Genomic DNA, 7,873 nt, shown 5'->3' with positions numbered 1-7,873 from the left:
CATAATAATAATTTTGTTGGATTTTAAACTTGTCCGAATCAGTGTCGCATGTATGATTTATTAAATTATATCAATATAGGTTTTGAGGTCATATTTAGAGTCCAGCATTTGAGCAAATTCTATTTTCTCTACGAAAATATAGTATAGACATTCGCGTTTGCTTTCACACAATTCCGCATTGCAGTTCTCGTTTATCTAATACAATGAATTTACTGACACAATTCAATGTACCAAACTACCGTCAAAATGTAGACGCCTTGATTAGTTAACAGACCTTGGCAGTTTCTATGCCTCGATGCTCAGTACGAAAAAGTTTTAGCAAAAGGGGAAATTAAAACATTTCAGTTTTTGAGGTAGAAAGTAGAAAGCATGAGTCACATTTTGTCTGATCGAAATTCAAAATAGCTGATTCTAACGGAAGGGGAAACTGGCAGTTATTTTCAGGTGAATCTGAATGGACTAATAAAAACCCGTTTGTTCAATTTCAGTTACATTTCAATAGAATTTCATGACAGTACACTACTGAATGAGTTGTGAGTTATGAGCCTGTGATAAGTCAGGTATAACGCTGTTCGATCCATTAACGCGTTTCGTAGGCATACACGTAAAACTCACCAAGATGGCTTTTTTCCGCTTAACATAACAACAATAGTGAAAGTGTTCCTTAAGTCCGGATAAAGTATCCCTTGGTAGAAATTTGTAATCCTCACTGAGTTATTGATTGTGTTAGTGATCCAGTAATTCACAACATTATGTTGCCAGAAAAAACCGACGCGAAGGCAAACGTAGCTTCAAGGAGGACGTTTAATTTATGGTTTTGTTCGATAACAAAATGCATCATGTTTTTAATGTTGTGAAACGAATTATGGAAAGTACACCTACAGGCTATTAAGCCAATCGGAACCTCGAAACAATTTGTATTTTCATCTTTGAACAAGCAGGCTATTGGTGGAGCCTCAGAGGAACCATCTTGACAGTAATTAGCACAGAGGTACCCGTAGCCCAAACAACCCTTTGTGCAAGAAATGGCTTCAAGTTGTTAGTAGGAATGCATTGTAACTTCTGGTGTTACTATCAGGCTTACGATCTTTCTCGAACTTCTGTTGAAAACCAAGTAAAAAAAAAAAAAAAATTATATTAAGATGTAAAATACAACAACAACAATATGTTAATTTAGTAGACAGATGTTTTGACAACGACCTGCTGTCTTAAGTAATGAATGCAACTTTACAAATTTGTCTGGCTGATACGTAATATACTTTGTGTGAGCCCACACGAAAATTGCGAGGACACGGCGATCAAGTGAGTTGAAGATAACTAATCTCAATTTGAAATGTTAGTTTAATCGAAAAAGCTGAGCCTCCCCGTTCTTTTCCACTATCTAGCTCATTTGAAATGATAACGTGGCGCGTGAAAATTTCCCCGTCAGACTCACTCCTACACGTTTCAGGTCGGCTTCTTTGCCTCGAGTCAGTATCTGAGTGCATCTCATACTCAATGCACATCACGTTTTGTCGCTTATAACTTCCTGATTATCAAAACAAAAATACCATCAGATATATTTTTGTCTTTGGAAATATCAACCAATCCCTTCAGCCAGAAACTACGAAAACAAATTACTCAAATTAAGACGCGGAAGACAGCTTTAATACAAAGCGGAATTTAGAAACGACGGTGGCGAATTCTTTAAACAATCGGCGGAAGACGAATAAAACAATTCAAATGAAACCTGTTTATCATTGCTCTGCTACGATAATTATTTATGTCACTACGAAATTTTGACTAAAATATCCGTCATATTAGTGAAAACACTTGATTGGCACTATTTAAGAAAAGTTTAATAACAGAAAAAAAGTTCATTTAAGTGACACTGACGATAGCGCGTATATTTGTTTAAAATAAAAAGTGACCACAAACACATTTTCAATGACTTTTCTTTTCATTAGAAATCGCTCTGAAAAATATCTCTCAGTACGGCGATTTCGCCACATAGATTGCGAAATCTCCCTTTTTGTGGCTATAAGTGAAAAATGGCGGTGTCCATTCCATTAACGACAGACATTTTGGTGAGCATCATTTCGTTCAGGTTAATTGCAAGAATAGTTACAATAATAGTGGTCACGACTGTCTAATTTGAATAAGAATAGCTTTTCTTCTGTATATCAAAAGTAAGATGACTCTGGTACAAGGAGGGAAACCTTGTCTTCGGTTTTTGCTCTACTACTGTATAATGAAACGTTTCTACCTCAAAAAATAGCCTTTAATGTCGTGAGTAAGACATCGTAAATACGTATCTGGGTAATCTGAGCAACCTCGAGCATCGTTAAACGATTGTTACGTGAAAAATTACAGGCTCGGCACTCATGGAAAAGAGGTCTTAGTATTATTGTTGTACTGGTGTTGGTACTTTGAAAATATTTTTGTAAACATGATTGCAATTGAATCTACCTCCCCCCCCCCCCTTCCATCTCTCCCTGCCCCCTCCCCACAAGGGGGTTCTTCTCCTGCATAGTCCATCAGCCTGGACTATGCAGGAGAAGATTGAGGAAACTGAAAAAAAGCACCTCAGAAGTAGTCTTAGCCGTAAAGTCAAAATCTAGGCTGAGATATTCTTAAAGTATTTTATTTCTAGTTAAAACTTAAAAAAGCGATCTCTGGCTAAAATGATTAAAAAACTACAAGCTTTCGACTGCCCGAACTGCAGTCTTCGACGGGTAAAATGAGTGATGAGAAAGTGCTAAGAAAAAAATTTTTAAACAAAAAATGTGAATTGCGAAATAATAAAAATGTAAATAGTTATGAATGTTTGTTAAAAAGAATGTTGTATTGTCCAGGTAACGGGCAAGAATTGTTAGCTGCGTTAGGTGTCACTTTGGTATGCCACGCTTCTAATGTTTTTCTGGTTCTGAAGGTGCCTTTGTCAATAATTGACGCGTTTTCAAAATCAATGACATGGTTGTTGGACCAGGCGTGATTAGCAATTCTAGAACCATTGGCCGCAGTTTTGGTGTTCCTCAAATGTTCTTTTATTCGGGTATTGAAAGCTCTGCCGGTTTCCCCAATGTAACACCACGAACAATTTGTACAGGGAATTTTATACACGACGTTGGTCTGCGATTCCATGGAAGATCGAAATTTCGGAGCTGGGAACTGTTTTTGTAGTGTGGTAAATGGTTTGTTTACAACTGTGACATCGTGTTTTTTGAGGATACGTGTCAAAGGTTCAGTTACTCCTTTGATGTAAGGGAGAGAAGCGAAAGACTTGCGTGATTCGGTTGGTGCGACCATCTTAAAAAAACATTCTAACAAGTTCCTCTGGGGGATACATACACTAACGAATTAAAAAATTTCGGTCATGTAATTCACTAAAAGACATGCGGTAAGACATGTCTAATTGTGCCTTCTCTAAGAAAGGATTAAACATCAGCCTCGCAACAATTCTAAGTGATCGGTTGAACAGGTGCATCATGCCTTGACAAGAGGGATGAATATTGCAGTGAGAAAGAGAAAATGCTTCCTGGTCTCGCCGAAATTTGCGCCCTGAAGTTAGATGAGAACACAGACAAGGGCCATAGTAAACTATTTTTTTTGCTGCATTAATAATTTGTGGTTTGTGAGGCCCATGTCGTGACTTGTCTAAGTTGTTGAGAGTTATAATGCTTAAATAATTATGTCGAAGCAGAGTTGTCATCTTAAAATTAATTAACCTTTACAACGGTTTTCATCTCAACCAGCATTGCGTTTGAATCGATCGAGGATAATTTACAAGTAGAATAAAATTTAAATCATAATAAAACCTACCGGTTATCTTAAATGGCTACAGTTTGTCATTTGTAAACACGTTGCTGCGCGTTTTATATTCCTCCTGGAAATATTTCACTAACGGCCACAAAGTAAACTCAATAGCCTAAATAATCATTTTCCTCCGTTGGTTGCACTGCTACTTAGGTATAAAATCATAGTTATTTGGACGTCGTGAAAAACAACGAGATTTGATGAGTTGTCAAGTAAAATTGTTATCAATCGACATGCATGTACTATTAATTTGTGGATAAAACTTACCGATTGTTTTTTCCTTAAACACCAAAAATATATCTCGCGCAGTTGTCTAAAGGCTTGAAAACTCATAGGGGATGACAGTGCGTTTTAAAGTAATAATCACTTTCTCCATAATGGACATATGATCTGCTTTAAAGACCGAACAGTTGTAGGGGCTGGAGATTTGCATACTGAATGATGTAAAGACGGTGTCGTATTACGCGATGTGGATAAACAGACGCTGTTGCCGCAATACCTAAAAATACTTCTGCAAATTAAACGGAAGTTCTCCAGCTATATATTCTAAATTGATTATATTAAATATTGTATTAGTTAGTTTAAGGAGCCAGCGGAAGGCAAGGTCCTTATAGCAGGTACTTTACAATTCGGTCTTACCACCGATAAATGTTTTATTAACTCCTTTACAAATTTGCTAATAATGTCCGTGAGTTCACGCACACGCAACAGAGTCAATTCTAACTTGGCAGCGAGAACAAAAGACCTTACTTATTCATCTCTTATCCCTCAAGCTCAGTGTAATTTCTTTTGTTTTATTCCCCTAAGCCTCATTGCCCATGAGTAGGAGTTTTAATAGATCAAAATTGCCCTATAAGAAACATGTTTAATATTCTGGTTTCACAGAAGCTATTCCAATGTTGTGCCGGGGTAGCAATTTTGAGACCGGCATTGGTTCATGTCAATGTTCTGTAAAGCAAAATATCGTTCGTTCAGGGTAACATTACTATTTGATGGTCATTTTCATCGTAGGCACGTTTTGTGATTTAAAAGTAGATCGGACTTGCTAGTAATGCGAAGAAAGGTCATCTGAATACTACTCGGTGAACTCGACCCACCAAAAAACTTTAACAGGTGAATTTAAGCCAATGGATCTGACTTCTTAGAAGTCACGGATGATCTTACAAAAAATCAAAAGAAATCATCGTCAGTAAGAAACAAGACAAATTATATTTTTTGGCTTTTTTGCATCAAAATAAAATGGGTAGATGTGCAAATTAATTTTATTCAACTCTACAAATGCAACCGGCTGGTTATACTCATAATTAATTTCCGTTTTTTCGATGCGCCATTAATTATATTGAAAGCCATGAGGCTTTGATGTCCTCAGGCTAGCTGCCGTTTCGGAGCCGTTGACAATAATTATCTTAACAAAGGATCAAAATTGCACATTAATCCTTCTGAAAACATCTTGCAAAATGTTAGGGACGTTGCGTGTATTTTAATGGAAAAGATTAAGAGTATGAGAGGGTCCTAAGTAAACAATACTACAAAATGTCCATTACGTCCTCGCGACAAGCAAATACCCATTTACCTCACTGTTTTTCTCGCATGTGATGTACCTTTTAATTTTCAGGTGGTCTTCCTTGGCCTTCAACTTTTGACAATTTTTGTTTAATTCTTACAAACTCGAGGAGGACCTAAATTATCAAAAGAAAATACGTTCAATTTTGTGAAATGAAAGGACGTCTTGACCTGCTGACTTGGCTTCAATTCTTTAAGACACAGTTGGTTTTTTTTCCCTACATGAAGTATCAACAAAAATACACAGATCTATAGATGACTTTTTGTGATATCAGTGAAACTGTGATAGTAGGGCAATGCACGAGAATGATGTGTCGTTAGTAAGTGACACACGCGCATAATATATTCAATTGAGCAACGAAAGCAATTCAGGTTTAAAAGCAAACTTGTCGATAATGAATTATACACTTTGACTACTTCTTCCTGCATGTGGCGAACCATTTGAATATATAATTTATAATAAGCGCTCTCGCATCTCTAAGTAAACTGAGTCAGTCTAACAGAAGTCAACTATAGCTCGAAAAACCACCTCATACGTATCTTTGTAATTTCAGTTTAATTTAGACTGTTGGAAAGATCGAGCCTATTGGAATTAATTAATACAGTTTCAAATTTATCGACTTTACCTTCCCTTTGAAGCGAACGTAAGAGAGGATTTAGAATGGCAGTTTCATTTAACAAAGAAAAAGCGTAGAAGAACATTACATAGTAAAAAATAAACTTTCCATTGTTGTATACTGTCAAGAAATCGGTTCCACCATATGCGTGCCTTAAAGATTCGCATTCTAACGACCCACATCGTCGCTTCCGAGAAGGATACAATTATAAAACTTCAGTAATTTTAAGGCACTCCTTACGAAGGCATCGACTTTATTCTATCCGAAGTACAAATTGTCAAAGTCAAGTTACCACGATGCAGTGTACTACTGCGATTCGAAATCGTGTGAAATATCAAAAGTGCATAAGCAAACGGCCAACTGTATAATCCTTTGGTTTTTGAGGCTAAGAAACAGCATACCAGCACCATTAAACTTTTGGGTTTACCTTATCGTATAATTAAAGGTTTGGAGATGATATCTCAAACTTACCTTACAATCCTTCCTAATTCTTTATTCGATAAAACAAGTAAATTTTGTTCCTCTTTACTTCTTCTAATTCAAGAGCACGTGCATCGTGAGGACATTAAACTGGTTACCCCTCAGGACGCTCAGTCGATACGTTCAAACTGAAAAATGCTGCAAAACAGGAAGATTTAAACGGAAAATTTCGATTAAAAGTTATGACTTCTTCCATTGACGAACACCTTGCCAGTCATAGAGAAATGATTCCAAGACGTTTTGTATTGCTTTTCATGAAGGAGTTTTGCATAACGGTTGTGTCACGTCTGCATCCGCAAACAGGTGTTCGAGGAATAATGGGGGAAGACGAAAACATTGCCGGAACGAGGACAGGAAAACCCTGTGTTGCGCTAGTGTAGATTCAGTTTCCAGCGAATAACATTGACCACAGATGAATAAAATTAACCACAGTGATAAATGAAAATAGTTGACGTCTCGTGAATTAAGCTTTGACGCCGGCAAAAGAAACTCGAAATTATATTAATTTTGTTATGTAAATGGCATGTCCGTGTAGCGTAATGAAAGAAATTGAGATCTTTAGCGATTCAAACAGCACAAAAACAATTGTTCTTCCTCAGAGACGTGAGAGAAAAAAAATCTTATTAGGTCAGAGTTTGAGTGGGAAGTCTTAGGACACAAAGAACAATATTTTATTTGAAATGACAGGCGTGCCAAATTCGACAAAATAATACACTTCCAATTTTTCTCAATATGGCCAAACGTTTAATAAGTCACGAAACACCAAAATAAATATATTGTAGCCAGAACAACAATATGTTTTATGAGTAAAACAAATCCGTTTGTTTTATGTTGACAGAAAGAGTTATCGTATAGATAAATGCTACAAAATATATTGCGATAGACTGAAACATATGCATATATGGAAAATTAATCAAACACTCAATTTGACAGCAGATGGATTTTACAAAAATTGCTAGCGTAGGATGGATCCTTACATCCACCTAATACAAAACGAAAATTATAATAAAATGAAATAAATTAAAACCGAATAAAAGTAAGTGAATCAAATTCGGTCTCAGACTAGGACGATGTTTCGACAATCCTTCAGTTTATCAGTCCCGCTCGTAAGTCTTGTAATAAACGCAAATGTCGTTCACTTGTTTCACACCAATACAACAAAACGAGAATACAAGACACTAGAAACCGTTAATGAAACCAAGACATCAAAGTGTTCTTCATTCAAATGGTGAAAGTAACTCGATAAAAATTATAATTTCTATTTTACAACAGTAAATTACTAATTAAATAAATTCCGAGTAAATATAAGACCGTACTGCTTACATTCGTTCTGTATGGAAAAAAAGCAACTCACATCCGAAACCTACCTTCCAACAGAAATAAGAATTGATGACAAGTGCAGTCTCGTTCGATATTAG

The sequence above is a fragment of the Pavona decussata genome, unplaced genomic scaffold (genome assembly GCF_977016875.1).
Source record: "Pavona decussata unplaced genomic scaffold, jaPavDecu1.1 SCAFFOLD_168, whole genome shotgun sequence".
Classification (NCBI taxonomy): domain Eukaryota; kingdom Metazoa; phylum Cnidaria; class Anthozoa; order Scleractinia; family Agariciidae; genus Pavona; species Pavona decussata.
The sequence above is the reverse complement of the archived record's forward strand: the minus strand, read 5'-3'. Positions refer to the sequence as shown.